Source organism: Budorcas taxicolor, chromosome X, assembly GCF_023091745.1.
Source record: "Budorcas taxicolor isolate Tak-1 chromosome X, Takin1.1, whole genome shotgun sequence".
NCBI lineage: Eukaryota > Metazoa > Chordata > Mammalia > Artiodactyla > Bovidae > Budorcas > Budorcas taxicolor.
Genome location: NC_068935.1, coordinates 65,166,787 through 65,190,240, shown reverse-complemented (window position 1 = coordinate 65,190,240; position 23,454 = coordinate 65,166,787). Strand labels below are relative to the sequence as shown.

The following is a 23,454-nucleotide window of genomic DNA, read 5'->3' as shown; positions in this document are numbered from 1 at the left end:
TGAATCTATTCATCACCTCTACTATGTAATCATAAGGGATTTGGTTTAGGTAATGCATGAATGGCCTAGTGGTTCTCCCTACTTTTTTCAATTTAGGCCTGAATTTTACAATAAGGAGCTCATGGTCTTTGCACAGTCATCTCCAGGTCTTGTTCTAACTGACTATATAGAGCTTTTCTATCTTTGGCTGTAAACAATATAGTCAATCTGATTTCAGTGCTGACCTTCTGGTGATGTCCATGTGTAGAGTGGTCTCTTGTGTTGTTGGATGAGGATGTTTCCTGTGATTAGTGTTCTCTTGATAAAACCCTGTTACCTTTTGTCTTGCTTCATCTTGTACTCCAAGGCCAAACTTGCCTGTTTTCCAGATATCTCTTGACTTCCTACTTTTTCAATCCAGTCCCATATGATGTAAAGAACATCCTTTTTTGGTGTTAGTTCTAGAAGGTCTTGTAGGCCTTCAGAGAACCATTCAGTGTCAGCTTCTTTGACAGTAGTGGTTGGGACAAAGACTTGGATTACTGTGATGTTGAATGGTTTGCCTTGGAAAGGAACTGAAATTATTCTATCATGTTTAGATTGCAACCAAGTACTGAATTTCAGACTCTTTGTTGACTATGAAGGCTACTCCATTTCTTCTAAGGGATTCTTGCCCACGACAGTAGATATGGTCATCTGAATTAAATTCACCCAATTCCCATCCATTTTAATTCACTTGTTCCCAAGATGTAAATGTTCATTTTCTCTGCTGGCTCAGTGATAAAGAATCTACCTGTTAATGTGGGAGACACTGTTTTAATCCCTGGGTCAGGAAGATCCCCTAGACTAGGAAAAGGCAACCTACTTCAGTATTCTTGCCTAGGAAATCCCAGGACAGAGAAGGCTGGTTAGCAACAGTAAATGAGTCTGTACCACAAAAGAGTCAGACATGACTTAGTGTCTAAACAACAATATTCTTGTAGTAGCAATTTGATACCTTTTAATGAACACAAAATACATTTGAGTTTTCATTAGCTGCTACACAGGAGTTAGCATTTAAGTTCAATGTTAGACAAAAATACATTTTTGTTTGAGGCTAAATTCCCATTTCTTCTATTTCTAAAGGAAAATGGATAGGAAATTTTCCTCTTGAATTTGCCTTCTAGACATAAAATATTTTACTTTATCTAACTCTTAAGCATGTTGCTGGTTTTTCACACAGGCAAACTAGCTTTCCAAAATGCATCAGGAAGAAAAGTCTTATAGTTGCAGTGAGCAGAACAAACCATGTAGAGAAAATGAAATTCCATAACAACCATTGATCACTTTTTCATATTAATATCCTCAGTGACAAGTCTATCTCTCCTAAACACATTCTGAGTTCCTGAAATACACATTTCAAAAATACATTTAGTAAATTGAAATGACCAAATTTAGTAAATATGGTCCTCCTTTTAATATGGAAGCTATCTTAAGGGAAAGTTGATTTTTGTTATAAATTTGAACTTGGCTAGGTTGGTTTCTCTTTCTCTCTTATTAATTCTGTTAATGCTCTCTCCTTTCTATTAATTGGTGATACCTGCTGCAGTGCAGTACCAAATCATTTAAATGCATGTTTCACTTTGATTGATTACTGTTATTATTGATTTGTAAACTAAAATTAAATTTAGTTAATGGATCACTATTTGTTTTAGCTTTCTTCTAGGAATATGACTCTTGTGTGTGGCTGCATGTTTCTGTAAATTAAAGTTAACGTTCAAATGGCTATATGTTATATTGTATATATTCTTGCTGGCACCATTGTTAGAGTAAAAGAGGTTTTAAAATAGAAGTTAATTTTGCCTAACATGCATGACTGTGGCTCAGATCATGAACTCCATATTGCAAAATTCAGACTCAAATTTGAAGAAAGTAGGGAAAACCACTGGGCCATTCAGGTCTGACTTAAATCAAATCCCCAATGAATATACAGTGGAAGTGACAAATAGATTCAAGGGGTTAGTTCTGATAGAGAGAGTGCATAAATAACAATAGATGGAAGTTTGTAAGATTGTACAAGAGGCAGTGATCAAAACCATCCCCAAGAAAAGAAATGCAAAGAGGCAAAATGGTTGTCTGAGGAGGTCTTACAAATAGCTGAGAAAAGAAAAGAGGTGAAAGACAAAGGAGAAGAGGAAAGATGTACCCATTTGAATGTAGAGTTTCAAAGAATAACAAGGAGAGATAAGAAAGCCTTTCTCAGTGATCAATCAAAGAAATAGAGGAAAACAATAGAATGGGAAAGACTAATGATTGCTTCAAGAAAATTAGAGATATGAACGGAGCATTTCATACAAAGATGGGCACAATAAAGGACAGAAACGGTATGGTCCTAACAGAAGCAGAAGATAAGAAGAGAGGGCAAGAATCCACAGAACTGTGCAAAAAAGGTCTTAATGACCCAGATAACCGCAATGGTGTGATCACTCACCTAGAGCCAGACATCCTGGAGTGTGTAGTCAAGTGGGTCTTAGGAAGCATCACTATGAACAAAGCTAGTGGAGGTGATGGAATTCCAGTAGAGATATTTCAAATCCTGAAAAAATGATGTTGTAAAAGTGTTGCACTCAGTATGCCAGCAAAACTCAGCAGTGGCCACAGGACTGGGAAGGTCAGTTTTCATTCCAATCCCAAAGAAAAGCGATGCCAAAGAAAGTTTATACTACTGTACAATTGCACTTATTTCACATGCCAGCAAAGCAATGCTGAAAATTCTCCGAGTGAGGCTTCAACAGCACGTGAACTGAGAACTTCTATATGTACTAGTTGAATTTAGAAAAGGCAGAGGAACTAGAAATCAAATTACCAACATCCGTTGGATCATAGAAAAAGTAAGAGAATTCCAGAAAAACATCTATTTCTTCTTCATTGACTACTTAAAGCCTTTAACTGTGTGGATCACAAGAAACTCTGGGAAATTCTTCAAGAGATGGGAATGCCAGACCACCTTACCTGCCTCCTAAGTAATTTATATGCAGGTCAAGAAGCAACAGTTAGAACTGGACATGGAAAGATACACTTGTTCAAAATTGGCAAAGAAGTATGTCAAGGCTGTATATTGTCACCCTGCTTATTTAACCTACACAGAGTACATCATGAGAAATGCTGGAATGGATGAATCACATGCTGGATTCAAGATTGCCAGGAGAAATATCAGAAACCTCAGATGTTGTCATGCAGATGACAACACCCTTATGGCAGAAAGCGAAGGGGAACTAAAGAGCCTCTTGATGAAGGTGAAAGAGGAGATTGAAACAGCTGGCTTAAAACTCAACATTCATAAAACTAAGATTATGGCATCCAGTCCCATCACTTCATGGCAAATAGATAGAGCAATCAGTGACAGACTTTATTTTCTTGGGCTCCAAAATCACTGCAGATGGTGACTGCAGCCATGAAATTAAAACACACTTGCTCCTTTGAAGAAAAGCTATAGCAAACCTAAACAGCATATTGAAATGCAGAGACATTGCTTTACTGACAAAAGTTCATTTAGTCAAAGCTATGATTTTTCTGGTAGTCATGTATGGATGTCAGAATTGGACGATATAGAAGGCTGAGCCCTGAAGAATTGATGCTTTCAAACTGTGGTGTTGGAGAAGACTCTCGAGAGTCTCTTGGAGTGCAAGATAAAACCAGTCAATCCTAAAGGAAATCAGTCCTGAATATTCACTGAAAAGACTGATGTTGAAGCTGAAGCTCCAATACTTTGTCCACTTGATGCAAAGAGCTGACTCTTTAGAAAAGACTGTGATGCTGGGAAAGATTGAAGGCAGGAGGAGATGGGGAATGGTAGAGGATGAGATGTTTTTATGGCATCACCGACTCAATGGACATGAGTTTGAGCAAGCCCTGGAGGTGGTGAAGGACAGGGAAGCCTGTCATGCTGCAGTCCATAGGGTCATAAAGTGCCAGACGTGACTCAGCAGCTGAACAACAAACAGCAACACACAAAACATGAAACTTAAAGTCTTTCTTTGAGCAACTATGGGAGAAAATAGCCACAAATTTTGCAATATCCCAGAAGTTAATAATCTTTTTCTTCTTTACATCCATGTTAATCTGTTTTTAATTTGTAAGAAGTCACTAACTTGACCAATTATATTTTCTCTTCCTCTGATAAAATATACATGGTATAAAGTCCACAATTTTAACAACTGTACTACTACATTTGTATTGTAACAAATGACTGCTATTCAGTGGCATTTAGTACAGTCACACTGTTGTTGTGCAACTATCACCAAAAATATTGACCAACCCACAAATTCACATTTTATCTTTGTGCAGGGGCTGTGGTAGTTTTCTCTGTTTTGTTCTAATTTTAGTATATGAGCTATTGAAGCTGACACCTAAATATATTTTTTAAAGTGTCAAGAATATCTATGAAATGAAATAGAAAAAGTAAAATAAGTTGACTAGTCCAACAGATTTCAAGGTCATTCTGGTATATGAAGTGTTATCTTTTAATTATTTCTGTAGCTTTTTGAAGTTGACTGATATCTGAGAGTCTATTTCATAGACTAGTAGGTTGGTGTCTTATTTGGTGGAATGGTCTATATGAGAAAATCCTGCACTTGAGGATGGAAGGGCTGTGGAAGGAGTTGCTTCAACTTGTCTTGGGTCCCTGCCTTCCTGGGAATAGCTACTCTTTGCCCTAATGTCAGAAATTTGAGGTGTTTTGTTACCAGTAATCTATGTCTAATGCAACCCTCCCCTAGACTTACAATGATATTTGCTGGATGTGCCAATTCTGATTTGAAAATCAGACCAATTGGAAGTCAGGGCTGCAAGACCTTAGAAACTATCTCAACATGTCTACTCTATAATACTATATAAAAGTGCTCAAATAAAGTACCTTGAGATATGTATAACCTATAAGAACTTGTGTGTACCATTTGAAGAATTTTTATAGCTCAAATTTTCATGAAAAAGAAATGGTCTATTAAGAGGTACAAGCAATATAATAATTGTCAGTGACTATGCTTAAAAACCTGGAACATTTCTAATTTAAAAGGATATCACCAAGGGGAAGTATAACCCAATGAGATAGTAGTTAATTGTATTAAGGTGAAGTCGCTCGGTCGTGTCTGACTCTTTGCGACCCTGTGGACTGTAACCTACTAGGCTTCTCTGTCCATGGGATTCTCCAGGCAAGAATACTGGAGTGGATTGCCATTTAATTGTATGTAAACTGTGAAAACTGAGATAGTAGTTAACATTATGTAAACTGAAAACTCCTAAGTTTAAATTTATAACTATGTAAAAATTCCTGATATGTATTTATATAAATACATATTTCAAAAACAGAAATAAATAGTGTCAAAATAGTTTAAGTTAAGCATGCATCCAAGTTAAAAAAAATAAAGGTTTACAACAGTATTTCTTTGCCTGGAGCCAGCACAGGAGATCCCACCCATGACAAGGTCATGTGGAAGAGGCCTGATGGGCAAAGGTGAGATCAGGCCTCGATGGAGCCCCCTGGACCTGCTCAAGCATCTACTCCAAAACCAGAATCTGTCTGTCTTACTATTTTATGCCTTTCACCAACTTTTCTGACATTAACAGGGGGCTATCCCTGACCACCTTTCTCTGGAGAAAATCAACTTAGGGCTCTAGCTAATAAGTCTCTTGGGCATGAAAGGAGTATTTCAATTCAAACACCCCTGTTAGCATTCTAGCTTGTCTGACAGGTTTATCCAGACTCTTGCAGCTATGCATGTGATTATCCACAGCCTCCCAACTGTGAGAGGCACCAGGAAGCCTAAAACATTCTAAAAATATAGAGCCTTTCAAAGAGTTAAAAGCTATTAGAATAGTGCTGGTGTACGATTTCATTGTTGAGCCAGTGCTTGCTGCTAAGTTCCCATATCTGTTATCCACTGTGCACCTGGGAGTACATTAGTTAACATAGTTGGAATGTAAGAAAAACAAGTGTAGCCTTAGAATTAACCACATCAGACCTTTGAGCTAATTGGTTCTTTCATTGTTGTAACTCACTGCACCTTTGCTCCCTGAGAAATGTAACTCTGTTTAATACTTTCTGAGGCTGACATAGATTAGAAATATAAAGAAAAAACACTTCAAGGGAAATAAGTTTTCTGGTTGAGCAGCCTTTATCAAAAGAGGGTCATAAAATGTTCACAGGCCTCCAAGTCCAGAATATAATGTACACAACATTGTTTATAGGAAAGGTATGCAGAAAAAAATCCTGGTTTTGATCAAGACAAAACAGATATAATGTTTGGGCTGACTCTGTATGACTTTGCATCTTTCATTTCCCTTTAAGTACAAGTCAAGGTATAAAAGCTTCCCTGAAAAATAAAGTGACAGACCAGGACCAGTTTTACAAAAGCCTGGTTCCCCCGTGTCTTTCTTTCTTTCTCTCTTTCTTTCTTTCTCTCTCTTATTCTCTTTTTCAGGCTGATCCCTTGGAGCATAGAGGCTCTCTGTGTTCACTTTCCTGCCTGGGCTTCTAAGACCTGAACGGGAAGGCACTCTGCGTCTTCACTCCCTCAGAAGACCAGGAGGGCACCTGCGGCCTACGTGAACAGAGCAAGTCCCTTGTCTTCGGCCTTTATTGGCTTTCTGTGTAAACCAAGGAATATCAGCCTCTTTCTCTCCTCTATTTTCTTATCTGCAACATTCTTTCTTTATCTCTCTCTAAATCTCTCCGCCGATGCCTGAGGGTACCCCTAGATCCTGTACCCTGACCTTTCTTAAACTTCATTCTATGGATTAGTGGTGTCTTTTGATTCTTTAATAGATATTCTGTAAAAACAAGTTCCATTATTGCAAAAGTTTAGAAAATAGTGTGCTCTCTACCTCTTTTGGAAAGTCACAGAAAATATTAGCATATTATAAACTTTGAAAATATCTGCATTAAAGAAACCTGGAGTCAATGTACCTGAGTTTAAATACCAACTTCAAGGCTTATTAGCTGTGAAGGTTAATTTCGACAGGTTTTTCATTTGACATTTGACAGGCTTTTCAGTTTCTGTGAATCAGTTTTCTCATTTGAAAGATGGAAATACTGATGCTACTTCCCTCTGAAGTGTTTTGTAAATATTAAATAAGCAAATATGTAAAGAACTTACAACTGTGTGGCATATGATAAGTGCTATATAAAGTCTGTTGTTTCCAACCTAGTGTTAACTCAATTGGTCCTGAAACTCCCTCACCTTCCTAACTATCCTCACTTTTTTCAGCAATTCTCTTAACATTTCATGGAACAAGCAGGCAAATGGAAAATAATTTTAAAGATATTGGTATAAGTTCAATATGTTTCTTTTTTGCCTTTAATCTTTTAACATAGATGTAATTGGAGCATTTGAAGAGATTCTTAGAATCTCAAAGGCATTTAAAATGTCTTTTTATTCATTTTCATTATAGTCTATAGGAAAATAAAAAGTTGCTTGGCAACCTCAAATTTTGTTAGGCAGTTCAGGCTACAGGATAGCAGTTTGCTCAAAGCAGAAGTCAGCCTTCTCCTGGGTCCCTGATTTGGTTGCACTCTACTGTGCTATGTCGCTTGCCCTCCCAACCCTTACTAATCATCATTTTCCTATCTCTGGCTCCATTCTGAATGGCAAATTCACTGCCTTATTGTGCGTTCTCCAATCTGCTGTTTTTGTAGAATAAGCTGAACTTTAGCAAAGATTGAGTGTATCTTCTCTTCATATCTATCTGTAACTTAGCAAAATGTACAAACTAGAGTTAGACTGTAAAGAAATCTGAGTGCTGAAGAATTGATGGTTTTGAACTGTGGTGTTGGAGAAGACTCTTTAGAGTCCCTTGGACTGCAAGGAGATCCAACCAGTCCATCCTAAAGGAAATCAGTCCTGAATGTTCATCGGAAAGACTGATGTTGAAGCTAAAATTCCAATACTTTGGCCACCTGATGTGAAGAGCTGACTCATTTGAAAAGACCCCGATGCTGGGAAAGATTGAGGGCAGGAGGAGAAGGGGATGACATAAGGTAAGATGGTTGGATGGCATCACTGACTCAATGGACATGAGTTTGAGTAAACTCTGGGAATTGGTTATGGAGAAGGAGGCAAGTTGCAAAGAGTCAGTCACGACTGAGTGACTGAACCGAAGTGAAAAAAACTGTTCATGCCAATATAGGAGATTTCCAGTCTCACACCATTTGATGGCTTTGCTGATGTATAGCCCACATACAGCTGCAATTGTTTTACAGACTCTGCATATACCTATGACAGCCTTTCCCTCATAGCCATGGTGCTGAGCTGAGTAGTTTTTAATTTTGTATCAATCCCTGAGTGGTGATTCCTAAGAATCACTGTAATATTTGCTCTTCACTTAAGTGGTCTGTAACTACTGGCCTGTGGCTTCTCTGCTCTTTCATTCTATTCTTATATTTGTATGGCCTTCCTGTTAGTTGACTTCTGAATCTTTTGGAGTCCAAATATTTTTCCAAATAACAGAGTTCAGAGCATAAGCATTTCCTGAAAATGAGTCTGAATACTACCTCTCAAAAGGCTTACATCAACCCAGTTGATTTATAGGAAATTTCAAAATTGTTTCCATTAGATTCAACATGATATACCACATTAACATTTCATATCTCCAGATGTTTCATTATTCATATTTTAGTACATCATGCTTAACCCAAAGTAGCTTTGAATGTAAACAATAAACAAGCTATCATGCAGTATTTGACTGTAGAGAGACATAATGAGGGAGATATAAACTGCTTTTCATTTTTGGAGTGATATTATTAATGTAACACCATTATTTTAATTAAATGTTATTTTAATAACAAAACTATATTGCAATAAACTGACCCACCATTTCATTAAGTAATTGCAAACCTCAAAATTTGATTATTCATAGTTCTCCTTTAGTTAATTTACTTATTCACAGTTTTGACAGAAAAGCTTTCAAATGTATGAAGAGATGGGCAGAGTTCACCCAAATTGGAAACTATAAAATTGCCTCAAGATACTTGAGTTCTTATCCTAGTCCTACTGTCTATGTTGTATTGTCTCTCACTTATCCTCTTTAGGATCCAGTTTTTCATTTGTAAGATGGAGAGGTTGGTTTAGATATTCGTTAAAGTTCTTGTTACTCTTAAGAATTTTCTACACCACTCTAAATCTGAAGTTGCAGTTTGAATATCTGTATACTTACAATAATAATAATCACACACAAGGGGCACATGTGCATGCACATGAATTTATGATATTTTGGGCATTTTCATATTGTTATGCTGAATTGTAGATTAGGGAGTGAGTGTAAATGATTATAAGGGCTGTTTTTATGGCTTGGTCAATAATTATACTGATTAGCCATGAACCAGTTATGAAAGTAGGTGAAAAAGTATGAAAGGTGCTATGGTTATAGGAGTAAATGTACAAGTATTAGAAAATGCAGAAGGTGAATATTTCCCCAGTAACAGTGAATCTCTGCCTTTCCAAACCATTTTCAATCAGCTAAATATATGTAATTTAAACATAATGTAAAAGTTACCACTTTCAAATTCAGTTACTGAAGACAACTTTTATACTTCTAGATGTTTATGTAGATATTTACCTATAATTATAGCACTTTCATTTTAAAAGGCATCTTTCATTCTTATTCCAGTTCCAGTTCAGTTGCTCAGTTGTGTCCGACTCTTTGTGACCCCATGGACTGCAGCACACTTGGCTTTCCTGTCCATCACCAATGCCCAGAGCTTGCTCAAACTTATGTCCATCCAGTTGGTGATGCCATCCAACCATCTCCTCCTCTGTCGTCCTCCGTCTCCTCCTGCCTTCAATCTTTCCTAGCATCAGTCTTTTCTAATGAGTCAGCTCTTTGAATAAGGTGGCTGAAGTACTGCAGTTGCAGCTTCAGCATCAGTCCTTCCAGTGAATATTCAGGACTGATTTCCTTTAGGATTGACTAATCTGATCTCTTTGCAGTCCAAGGGACACTCAAGAGTCTTCTCCAACACTGCAGTTCAAAAGCATTAATTCTTCGGCACTCAGCTTTCTTTATATTCCAACTCTCACACCCATACATGACTACTGGAAGAACCATAGCTTTGACTAGATGGACCGTTGTCAGCAAAGTAATGTCTCTGCTTTTTAATATGTTATCCAAGTTGGTCATAGCTTTCCTTCCGAAGGGCAAGGGTCTTTTAATTTCATGGCTGCAGTCACCATCTACAGTGATTTTGCTCCCCCCAAAATAAAGTCTCTCGTGTTTCCATTGTTTCCCATCTGTTTTCCATGAAGTGATGGGACCAGATGCTATGATGTTTGTTTTTTGAATGTTGAGTTTTAAGCCAGCTTTTTCACTCTCCTCTTTCACTTTCATCGAGAGGCTCTTTAGCTCTTCTTCACTTTCTGCCATAACGGTGGTGTCATCTGTGTATCTGAGGTTTTTGATATTTCTCCTGGAAATCTTGATTCCGGCTTGTGCTTCATCCAGCCCAGCATTTCACATGATGTACTCTGCATATAAGTTAAATAAGCAAGGTAACAATATAGTCTTGAAGTACTCCTTTCCCAATTTGGAAGCAGTCTGTTATTCATTGTGTACTCCAAGGCCAAACTTGCCTGTTACTCTGGGCATCTCTTGACTTCCTACTTTTGCATTCCAATCCCCTATGATGACAAGGACATCTTTCTTGGGTGTTCTATAAGATTTTCTAGGTCTTCATAAAACTTCATTCTCATTAAGCTTACCATTTCATACTTATCTGATATGAGCTGAAATTCTGGTTCCTATGTAAAATTTAACTCAGCATTTCCTAAATCAGCTTGCTCTTTTTATGTTCTATTTCAGAGCTATTTTTTGAGAACTTGGTGTCTGGAACTAATTGTCTGTTCTAAATCCATCTGAGCCATATCATGAGGTTAAAAATGTAATTGATCAGTTGAATGAGAGGAGAAATTGCTAATGAAATACCAAATAAACCATAACATCTTTTCCACTGCTTTTCATGTGTTTGTGGTTTTCCCTGAAGACAGATATTCAAATGATGTACTGAAGATTCAACAAGTAGGGTTTAAGATTTTGTTTAAGGCTAAAGTCACTGTAATATGAACCGTGAGGCAATACAAAACATGTGTTAGAGGCTAAGTCTCTAAACCTCAAATAAATTGTAAGGAGGTATAAAAATACAAGTATGAGACAGTGGTGTTATGAGGGGATCATATACCTTTAGAGATTTTCATTATTTCATATTTGAACAACTTTAATACTTAAATACATCTAGATCACATCAGGAAACTTGAGTTTTGCTCCATGTTTTCCCCTAAATAGCTTATCTATGACACATCACGGTGAGACAGTTTCCTCATCTTCAAATGAAGGGACTGAGTCAGATGGCTCTTAAATGTCTTTGTAGTGCTATTATACCATGATTCTTCACCACCTTAATATTACTCTCTGAATGTACTGATTTTTTTTTTTCTGCAGTGACATACAGATAGCATTTTCTTGAACAAATGAATTGATATTGGAACTTACCAACTTTTTATGAAATAAAAAAATAGTGGGGAGTCTTGTTCATTAATTCTTAATGTCATTGTATTAGATACACATTTACCTTATCTGACTATAAGATATTATGTTAACTTTTATTTTTCATATCATAAGAATTCATATATTGTACACAAAAATACACTATTTATACTACCGATAATGAAACAATCAGTAATTCAATATTATAGTTAAGATCCAGTTCTGAATTGGTAGTTAGGAGATCGGATATAAATTTTGGAAATTTTTCCTGATACATTTTTAGTTTTGAGGCACTCAGCCCTGGCAGTTCTAAGCAGGATCTCTTTGTTTAAATCATTGTCATCATATTTTCTGTTCATAATAACCCTTGGATGTTGGATAGGCCTATTTGAGCAATTGGAATTCAGCAATGCTAAATATGGCAAGAAAATCTCTAGGACTATCTAGAAAATGCACTAACGTATACCATCATTTCAGAGATTAAAGCACTTTTCTTTCAGAACTTTTGGTTGCCATGATTCATAGACAAGCTAATGTGGGGACAAGTTTGCTTTATTTTGCATTTGCATGTATTGCAAAAAGTACACAATGGGAAAATAAGAGCTCATTGATTCCACCAAACATAGACAGATGTTCCAGGCTGTATTTACTTCCCCTTATACCTTTGATAAGAATTCACCTGTCCCTTAGAATCTGTATTTATAATAATAGTAGCTATATTTTCTTTTTCCAACAATCAACACATGTGTTCTTTGATTTGCATTTGCAGGGGAGAATGGGTTTGACTGAATTCTAAAATACTGTTTTAAATTGGCAAGAATGCATTTTCTTTTTGGCTCATGGCACCAGTGTACCAGTAGATGGTTAGGGATTTTGATAATATCTATAAATAATTTAGGCACTTCCCTGGTGGTTCAGTTTTTAAGAATGTGGCGTGGAATTCAGGGGATGTGGATTGTGGATTTGTTCCCTGGTCTGGGAGCTAAGATCCCACCTGCTGTAGAGCAACTGAACTTGCACACCCCGACTACTGGGCATGCACTCTAGAGCCTGTGAGCCACAGCTACTGAAGCCCATGGGCTTTAGAGCCTGTGCTTCTCAATAAGAAGTAGCCCCTGCTTGCTTCACCTAGAGAAAGCCTTGTGTGTAGCAACAAAGACCCAGTGCCACCAAAACTAAATAAATTAATTAATGTAAAATAAAAATAATGTAGTTGAATTCACTAGATATTTTGGAGAGCATTGGTGAAGTATGGATTGATCTATTTTCAGTACCTATTTCCTGATATATTTCTATGGTTTAGCTTGATACAGACTTTGTAGGAGGAAAAATTTCAAACCTGAGCATTCATATTATATCTTTGGGTTTTTTATTCCTATCTCTTTTTACATAGAGTTAAAAAGATTGCTGTATATATATTATAGTAGGTAGTTGTTGATTATTTTAAATATAATAGTGTGTACATGTCAATCTCAAACTTCCAGTCTATCTCCTTGCCCCCACATTCCTCCCTGGTAATCATAAATTCATTCTCTAAGCCTGTGAGTTTGTTTCTGTTTTTTAGAGAAGTTCATTTGTATTTTTTTTTAGATTCCACATGTAAGTGATATCATACCATTTGTCTTTGTCTCCCTGACTTGCTTAGTATGATGGTCTCCAGATCCATTCATGTTGCTACAGATGGAATTATTTCATTCTTTTATTTTATGGCTGAGTAATATTCTGTTATATTTATGTATCACATTTTCTTTATCCATTCATCTATAGAAGGGCATATATCTTACTTCCATGTATTGGCTACTGTAAAAAGTGCTTCGGTGAATATGAGAGTGCATGCATAACTTCAAATCAAGTTTTTCTCTGAATATATGCCTGAGAGTGGGATTGCTCTATCATATGATAGTTCTATTTTTAGTTTTTTAAGGAACCTCCAGACTGTTCTTCATAGTAACTATACCAATTTACATTCCCACAAACAGTATAGGAGAATTCCCTTTTCTCCATACCCTCTCCAGCATTTATTTTTTGTAGATTTTTAAATGGTGTCCATTATGACAAGTGTGAAGTGATAGCTCATGGTGGTCTTGATTTTCATTCCTTTAATTAGCAATTTTGAACATCTTTTCGTGTGCCTCTTGGCCACCTGTATGTCTTCTTTAGAAAAAATGTCCATATTTCTTCTGTCAATTTTTTGATTAGGTTTTTTGTTTTATTGATATTGAGGCACCTGATCTGTTTGTAAATTTTGGAGATAAATCCATTTTCACTTGCATCATTTGCAAATCTCTTCTTCCTTTCTGTGGGTGGTCTTTTCATCTTGTTTGTAGTTTCTTTTACTGTGAAAAAGATTTTTAATTTAATTAGACCCCATTTGTTTATTTTTCTTCTTATTTTCGTTACTCTAGCAGATGAGTTTAAAGGATATTGCCGTGATTTATATCAAAGAGAGTCTTCTTTCTATGTTTTCCTCTAAGAGTTTTATAATATCCAAATGTAAACTTAGGTCTTTAATCCATTTTAAGCTTATTTTTTGTGAGTGATGTTAAAGAATGTTCTATTTTCATATTTTTTTACATGTAGCTGTCCAGTTTCCCCAGTACCATTTATTGAAGAAACTGTCTTTTCTACACTATATTAGTCTTGCCTCCATTGTTGTACATTAATTGATCATAGATTTGTGGGTTCATTTCTGGGCTTTCTTTCTCGTTCCATTAATCTATATTTATGTTTTTGTACCAATACCATACCGTTTTGATGACTATGGCTTTGTAGTATAGTCTGAAGTCTGGGAGCCTGATTCCTCCAGCTCTCTTTTTCTTTCTCAGGTTTGTGTTATTTGGGATCATTTATTTCTCCATAGATATTTTAAAAATTTTGTTCTAGTTTTGTGAAAAATACAATTGGTGATTTGATGGGGATTGCATTGAATTTGTAGATTGTCTTAGTGTAAGCATTTTAACAATATTGATTCTTCCAATCCAAGAATGGGGTATAATTTTTTCCATCTGTTTGTGTTGATTTCGATTTCTTTCATCAGCATCATCATTTTCAGAGAACAGGCCTTTTGTCTCCTTAAGTAGGTTTATTCCTAAACACTTTATTATTTTTTCTGCAATGGTACATGGGGTTGTTTCTTTACTTTCTCTTTGTGACTTTTCATTGTTAGTGTATAGAAATGCAATATATTTCTCTGTATTAATTTTGCCACTTAAACAAATTCATTGTTGAGCACTAGTATTTTTCTGGTAGCATCTATAGGATTTTATTTGTCATTTGCAAACAGTGACAGTTTTACCTCTTCTACAATTTGGAGTCCTTTTCTTTTGCTTCTCTGATTGTCTTAGAATATTGAAAACTATCTAGGAATCAGCAAACTAAAATAGACTGGAATGGGTGATTTTAACTCAGATGACCATTATATCTACTACTGTGGGCAGGAATCCCTCAGAAGAAATGGAGTAGCCATCATGGTCAACAAAAGAGTCCGAAATGCAGTACTTGGATGCAGTCTTAAAAACGACATAATGATCTATGTTCATTTCCAAGGCAAACCATTCAATATCACGGTAATCCAGGCCTATGCCCCAACCAGTAAACCTAAAGAAGCTGAAGCTGAACAGTTCTATGAAGACATACAAGATCTTTTAGAACTAACACCCAAAAAAGATGTCCTTTTCATTATAGGGGACTGGAATGCAACACTAGGAAGTCAAGAAATACCTGGGGTAACAGGCAAATTTGTCCTTAAAGTACAGAATGAAGCAGGGCAAAGGCTAATAGAGTTTTGCCAAGAGAAAGCACTGGTCATAACAAATACCCTCTTCTAACAACACAAGAGAAGACTCTACACATGGATATCACCAGATGGTCAACACCGAAATCAGATTGATTATATTCTTTGCACCCAAAGGTGGAGAAGCACTATACAGTCAACAAAAAGAAGACCAGGAGATGACTGTGGCTCAGAACATGAACTCCTTATTGCTAAATTCAGACTGAAATTGAAGAAAGTGGGGGAAAACCACTAGACCATTCAGGTTTGACCTAAATCAAATCCCTTATGATTATACAGCAGAACTGAGAAATAGATTTAAGGGAATAAATCTGATAGACAGAGTGCCTGATCAACTGTGGACAGAGGTTTGTGACATTGTCCAGGAGACAGGGATCAAGACCATCCCCATGGAAAAGAAACGCAAAAAAGCAAAATGGCTGTCTGGGGAGGCCTTACAAATAGTTGTGAAAAGAAGAGAAGTGAAAAGCAAAAGAGAAAAGGAAAGATATAAACATCTGAATGCGGAGTTCCAAAGAATAGCAAAGAGAGATTAGAAAGCCTTCTTCAGCAATCAATGAAAAGAAATAGAAGAAAACAACAGAACGGGAAATACTGGAGATCTCTAGAAGAAGGTTAGAGATACCAAGGGAACATCTCATGCAAAGATGGGCTCAATAAAGGACAGAAATGGTCTGGATCTAACAGAAGCAGAAGATATTAAGAAGAGGTGGCAAGAATACACAGAAGAACTGTACAAAAAAGATCTTCATGACCCAGATAATCACGATGGTGTGATCACTAATCTAGAGCCAGACATCCTGGAATGTGAAGTCAAGTGGGCCTTAGAAAGCATCACTATGAACAAAGCTAGTGGAGATGGTGGAATTCCAGTTGAGCTGTTTCAAATCCTGAAAGATGATGCTGTGAAAGTGCTGCACTCAATATGCCAGCAAACTTGGAAAACTCAGCAGTGGCCACAGGACTGGAAAAGTTCAGTTTTCATTCCAACCCCAAAGAAAGGCCATGCCAAAGGATGCTCAAACTACCACACAATTGCACTCATCTCACATGCTAGCAAAGTAATGCTCAAAATTCTCCAAGCCAGGCTTCAGCAGTACGTGAACCATGAACTTCCAGATATTTAAGCTTGTTTTAGAAAAGGCAGAGGAACCAAAGATCAAACTGCCAACAATCTCTGGATCATCGAAAAAGCAAGAGAGTTCCAGAAATTTATCTTTGTCTGCTTTATTGACTATGCCAAAGCTTTTGACTGTGTGGATCACAGTAAACTGTAAAAAATTGTTAAAGAATGGGAATACCAGACCATCTGACTTTCCTGTTGAGAAACCTATATGCAGGTAAGGAAGCAACAGTTGGAACTGGACATGGAACAACAGACTGGTTCCAAATAGGAAAAGGAGTACATCAAGGCTGTATATTGTCACCCTGCTTATTTAACTTATATGCAGAGTACATCATGAGAAGAGCTGGGCTGGAAGAAGCACAAGCTGGAATCAAGATTGCCGGGAGATATATCAATAACCTCACATGTGCAGATGACATCACCCTTATGGCAGAAAGTGAAGAGGAACTAAAACGTCTCTTGATGAAAGTGCAAGAGGAGAGTGGAAAAGTTGGCTTAAAGCTCAACATTCAGAAAACAAAGATCATGGCATCCAGTCCCATCACTTCATGAGAAATAAATGGGGAAACAGTGGAAACAGTGTCATTTATTTTTTTGTGCTCCAAAATCACTGCATGTGGCAATTGCACCCATGAAATTAAAAGACCTTACTCCTTGGAAGGAAAGTTATGACCGATGTAGTTACTATATTGAAAAGCGGAGATATTACTTTGCCAACAAAGGTCTGTCTAGTCAAGGCTTTGGTTTTTCCAGTGGTCAGGTATGGATGTGAGAGTTGGACTGTGAAAAAAGCTGAGCGCCGAAAAATTGATGCTTTTGAACTGTGGTGTTGGAGAAGATTCTTGAGAGTCCCTTGCACTTCAAGGAGATCCAGACAGTCCATCCTAAAGGAGATCAGTCCTAGGTGTTCATTGGAAGGAATGATGCTAAAGCTGAAACTCCAGTACTTTGGCCACCTCTTGCGAAGAGTTGACTCATTGGTAAATACTTTGATGCTGGGAGGGATTGGGGGCAGGAGGAGAAGGGGATGACAGAAGATGAGATGGCTATATCATATCACTGACTTGATGAATATGAGTGTGGGTAAACTCTGGGAGTTGGTGATGGACAGGAAGGCCTGGCATGCTGTGATTCATGGGGTCTCAAAGAGTCGGACACAACTGAGCAACTGAACTGAACTGACTGATACTGTATAATCATGGAGAGTGTAGATATCCTTGTCTTTTCTCTGATTGTAGAGGAAATGCTTTCAACTTTTTGCCATGTTATCTGTAGTTTTGTCTTAAATGGCCTTTACTATATTATGTTCCTTCTAAGCCAACTTTCTGGAAGGTTTTTTTTTTTAATCATAAATCGTTTTGTCAAAGCTTTTTATGCATTTATTGTGATGATCACATTGTTTTTATTCTTAGTACAGTGCTTTACACTGATTTGTGGATATTGAAAAATCCTTGCATTCATGAGATGATTCCCACTTGATCATGGTGGATAATCCCTTTACTATATTATTGAATTCAGATTGCTAGAATTTTCTTGAGGTTTTTCATGTGTGCCTTCATCAGTGATATTGGCTTGTACTTTTCTGTTTTGTGAATGCTATCTTTGTCTAGTTTGTGTATCAGGGTGATGGTCACCTAATATACTGAGTTTGAGAGTGTTCTTTCCTCTGCAACTTTTTGGAATCATTTCAGAGATATAGGTGTGAACTCTTTTCTAAATGTTTGATAGATATTGTTTGTGAAGCCATCTGGTCCTTTAACTTTGTTGAGAGTGTTTAAATCATAGTTTCAATTTCAGTAGATTTGTTTGCTCTGTTCATATTTTATGTTTCTACCTGTTTCCGTCTTGGGTGATTGTACCTTTCTAAGAATTTGTCCATTTCTTCCAGTTTGACCATTTAATTGATAAATAGCTGCTTGTAGTAGTATCTTATGATCATCTGTATTACTGTGATGTCCATTGTAACGTTTCCTTTCTCATTTCTAATTATATTGATTTGAGCCCTCACCTTTATTTTTTGCTTCATGAGTCTTACTAAAGGCTTGTTGTTGTTCAGCTGCTCAGTCATGTCCAACTCTTTAGAAACTCATAGATTACTGCACCCCAGGCTTCCTTGTCCTTCACTATCTCCTGAAGTTTGCTCAAACTCATGTCCATTCAGTTTATGATGCCATCCAACCATCTCATCCTCTATCACCCTCCTCCTCCTGCCCTCAATCTTTCCCAGTGTCAGGTCTTTTCCAATGATTTGGCTCTTCACATCAGGTGGCCTACATATTGGTGCTTCAGCTTCAGCATCAGTCCTCCCAATGAATATTAAGGATAGATTTCCTTTAGAATTGACTGGTTTGACATCCTTGCAGTCCAAGTGACTCTCAAGAGTCTTCTCCAGCACCACAGTTCAAAAGCATCAATTCTTTGGCTCTCAGCCTTCTTTATGGTCCAACTCTCACATCTGTATATGACTGCTGGAAAGATCATGGCTTTGACTATATGGACCTTTGTCGGCAAAGTGATGTCTCTCTTTTTTTTAATATGCTGTCTAGGTTTGTCATAGTTTTCCTTTCAAGGAGCAAGCGTCTTTTAATTTCATGGCTGCAGTTATCGCCCTCAGTGATTTAGCCCAAGAAAATAAAGTCTATTACTGTTTCCATTGTTTCCCCATCTGTTTGTCATGAAGTGATGGGACCAGATTCCATGATCTTAGTATTTTGAATGTTGAGTTTTAAGCCAGCTTTTTCACTCTCCTCTTTCACCTTCATCAAGAGGCTTTTTAGCTCCTCTTCATTTTCTGCAATTAAGTTGGTGTTATCTGCATATCTGAGGTTATTGATATTTCTCCTGGCAATCTTGATTCCAGCTTGTGATTCATCCAACCTGGCATTTTGCATGAATTACTCTGCATATAAGTTAAGTAAGCAGGGTGACAGTATATAACCTTGATGTACTCCTTTCCCAATTTTGAACCAGTTTCTTGTTCTATGTCCAGTTCTAACTGTTCCTTCTTGACTGTATACAGGTTTCTCAGGAGGCAAGTAAGATGGTCTGATATACCCATCTCTTTAAGAATTCCCCACAGTTTGTTGTGATTCACACAGTCAAAGTCTTTAGCATAGTCAATGAAGCAGCAGTAGATATTTTTGTGGAATTCCCTTGTTTTTTCTTTTAACAGTATGAAAAGCAAAAGTATTTGCTAAAAGTTTGTCAGTTTTGTTTATCTTCTCAAAGAACCTATTTTTAATTTCATTGATCTTTTCTATCATATTCTTTCTTTATTTCTAATTATTGCTATTTATTTCTAATTAATTTATTTCTGCTCTGATTTTTAAATTTCTTTCCTCATGTTCTCTTTTGGTTTTGTTAGTTTTCCTTTCTCTAGTTGCTTTAGGGATAAGGTTAGGTTGTTTATTTGTGATTTTGTTGTCTCCAGAGGTAAGAGTGCATTTCTATAAACTTCCATATTAGAACTGTTTTTGCATAGCATTTGGAATGTTGTGTTTGTGTTTCATTGTATCTAGTTATTTTTTATTTCATCTTTTATTTCTTTAGTGATCAATTGGTTCTTGTGTACAATATCATTTAGCCTCCACATGTTTGTGATTTTTAGAGTTTTTATTTTCTTGTAGTTAATTGCTAATTTGATAGTGTTTTGGTCAGAAAAGATGCTTGATATAATTTCAGTTTTCTTAAATTTACCAAGACTCTTTTTGTGGCCCAGTATGTGGTCAATCTTGGAGAATGTTCATTGAGCCCATGAGAAGAATATGTATTCTGCTGCTTTTGGTTGGAAAGCTCTATAAAAATCAGTTAAGTTTATCTGATCTAATGTGTCTTTCAAGGCCTGTTTTTCCTTATTGATTTTCTGTCTGGATGTTCTGTCCATTGGTGTAAGTGGGCTAAATCCCCTGGTATTATTGTGTTACTGTCAATTTCTCCCTTTATGGCTATTGATACTTGCCTTATATATCGAGGTTTTCCTATGCTGGGTGCATATATATTTGTAATATCTTATTTTTAGCTTGATCTCTTGATCATTATAAAGTGTCTCTTTTATCTCTTGTAAAGGTTTTTATTTTAAAGTATTTCTTCTGATTTTAGTATTGCAATTTTAACTTTCTTTTGCTTTCTGTTTGCAAGGATTATCTTTTCATACTCCCTTACTTTCTGTTTGTATGTGTCCCTAGGTTTGAAGTAGGTCTCTTGTAGCAACATATATACAAGTCTTGTTTTTGTATCCAGGCAGCCAATCTGTGTCTTTTGATTGGAGCATTTCATCTGTTTATGTTTAGGGTAATTTTCTATATGAATATTCTTATTTCCGTCTTGTCAATTGTTTTGGATTTGTTTTTATAAGTATATTTTCTTCCCTTCCTCTTTTGTTCTTTTCTCTTGTGATTTGATAATTAATTTTAGTGTTGTATTTTGATTCCTTTGTGTGTGTGTGTGTGTTTGTGTGTATCTATCTATTGTTGATTTTCAGCTTGCCATTAACATGACATTTATATATGGCGATCTATATATGAATAAGATTGTTTTAAGTTGCTGGTCTTTTAATTTCAGATGCATTTCCCATATCCTACATTTGTGTTCTTCTCTTCTAACAATTGCTGGTTTTAATACCATATTTGTGTGTGGATGATTTCCTAACTTTACTATGTGGTTGTCTTTACTGATGAGCTTTTCCATTCGTAAGTTTCTTGTTTCTAGTTGTGGCCTTTTCTTTTTCCAATTATAGATTTCCCTTTAGCATTTGTTGTAAAGCTTGTCTGGTGGTGCTAAATTCACTTAACTTTGCTTGTCTGTGATGCTTTTGATTTTTCCATTGAACTTGAATGAGTGTCTTGCTGGGTAGAGTATTCTAGGCTGTGGTTTCTTCCTTTTCATCATTTTAAATATATCTTGCCACTCCTTTCTCGCTTGCAGAGTTCCTGCTGAGTAATCAACTCATAACTTTATGAGAGTTCCCTTGTATATTATTTGTTGCTTTTTCCTGGTAGCTTTTTCATATTTTTCTTTGTCTTAAATTTTTGTCATTTTGGTTACTACATGTCTTGGTATGTTCCTCCTTGGATTTATTCTGCCTGAAGCTCTGTGCTTCCTGGATTTGGGTGACTGTTTCCTTTTCCATGTTAGAGAAGTTTTTAGCTACTATCTCTTCAAATATTGTCTCAGATCCTTTCTCTCTGTCCTCTACTTCTGGAACACCTGTAATGTGAATTCATGTAATGCTCTTCCAGATGTTTCTTAGGCTGTTTTCATTTCTTTTTCTTTATTCTATTCTTTGGCAGTGATTTCTGCTATTCTGTATTCCATATCCATTCTTCTGCCAAAGTTATTCTGCTATTGATTCCTTCTAGTGTATTTTTCATTTCAGTTATTGTATTTTTCATGTTTGTTTTTTAGTTCTTCTAGATCTTTCTTAAACATTTATTGTGTCTTCTTGATCTTCGCCTTTATTCTTTTTCTGAGATCCTGGATCATCTTCACTGTCATTATTCTGAATTCTTTTTCTGAAGGTAGCCTACTTCATTTAGTTATTCTGATAGTTGTCACTTTATCTGGGAGATACTTCTTTGCCATTTTGCTTTGTCTAACTTTCTGTGATTGTTCTTTCTGTTCTGCAGGCTGTAGGATTGAAGTTCTTCTTGCTTCTGCTATCTGTACTCTGATTGATGAGCCTATCTAAGAGACTTGTGTAGTCTTCCTGAAGGTAGAGATTGGTGAGGAATGGAGTTAGTTCTTGTCCTTCTGGTGGGCATGGCTATATTCAGTAAGACTTTTAGCCACTTTTCTATTGATGAGTGGAGCTATGTTTCACACCCTTTTGCTTGTTTGGCCAGAGGCTTCCCAGTACTGGTGCCTACAGGCTGTTGGTGGGGCTAGTTGCAACCTGTGGGGTATCTCACACCAATGAGTGGCCCTGATAATTGTTGCTGCAAGTGTCTTTGCCCCCACAGTGTTCCCCAGCCCTACCACCCCATGAAAGACCCTCCAATACCAGCCAGTATGTCTGACCCAGTCTCTTATGGGGTCACTGCTTCATTTCCCTGGGTCTTGGTGCACATGGGTCCTTGTGTGTACCCTCCAAGAGTAAAGCCTTTTTCCCCCAGTCTGGTGTAATTCCTGCAGGCACACATTGCTAACCTTCAAAGCCAGATGTTCTGGGGTCGTCTCTACCTGTTGCCAGATCCTCATGCTGGGAAGCCCGAAGTGGGTCTCAGAACCTTTACTCCAGTGGGAGAAATTTTGTGGTATAATTGTTTTCCACTTTGTGAATCTTCCACATGGCAGTTATGGGATTTGATTTTATTGTGATTGTGTCACTCTTCCCATCTTGTTTTGGATTTTTCTTTGGCTGTAGGATATCATTTTGGTACATTTCAGTGTCTTTTTGTGAATGATTGTTTAGCAGTTAACTGTGATTCTGATGTTCTTATAAGAAGAGGTTAGCACACGTTCTTCCATTCCTCCATTTGCACACGTTCTTTCTAAATTGGCAAATCTGATGTGTGAATGTAATATGCACATGTGTCTGTATTTGTGAGTTCACATGGGTATAGAAGTGGGTGTGGTGTTTGTGTGTGGAGGTTTGTCTATGAATATAGGTGAGTTTACACAAGCATTGTAAAAATTGTTTTATATTAATAAAAGTATGTAATTATATTGCAAGGGCTGGCACACTTTCTGCAGTGATCTGCTATGTTTTCATTTTTTTTTCTCTCAGCATATAAGAAGGAGGCTGGTAAAAGTATGATGACTATTTAAATGTTTACTCCACTTTATTCATTTTTTCTAAGATAACTTTCGAGGCAAAATAGCCCATTCTTCAGCAGAAGGGTCAACAAGGATATTCCCTAGAAAGTCATCCCCTCTAGAATTTCAGAGTGCCTCTTCTGACAGTGTTGTCTTAGATGGGTTTTTAGTGCATGGTGAGTTCTGTCTTAAACCACTATCAAGAGCTCTTACTAGACACCACAAGACATTAGCAAGAGTTTTGGTATTTTCCCAAATTTTTCATGTTATGCTCAATGTTTTCGCTGTTTTG

The 23,454-nt window shown here is 36.8% G+C and overlaps 1 protein-coding gene and 1 non-coding gene across 2 annotated transcripts in view; one reads left to right on the top strand and one right to left on the bottom strand.

Moving 5' to 3' along the window:
* Positions 1-23,454, top strand: part of DACH2 (dachshund family transcription factor 2) — an 807,465-nt gene that overhangs the window by 442,628 nt on the left and 341,383 nt on the right. The window lies entirely within an intron of this gene.
* On the bottom strand, positions 4,261-4,363 carry LOC128070653 (U6 spliceosomal RNA). The gene has a single exon (XR_008201629.1). It is a non-coding gene; the product is annotated as a U6 spliceosomal RNA (small nuclear RNA).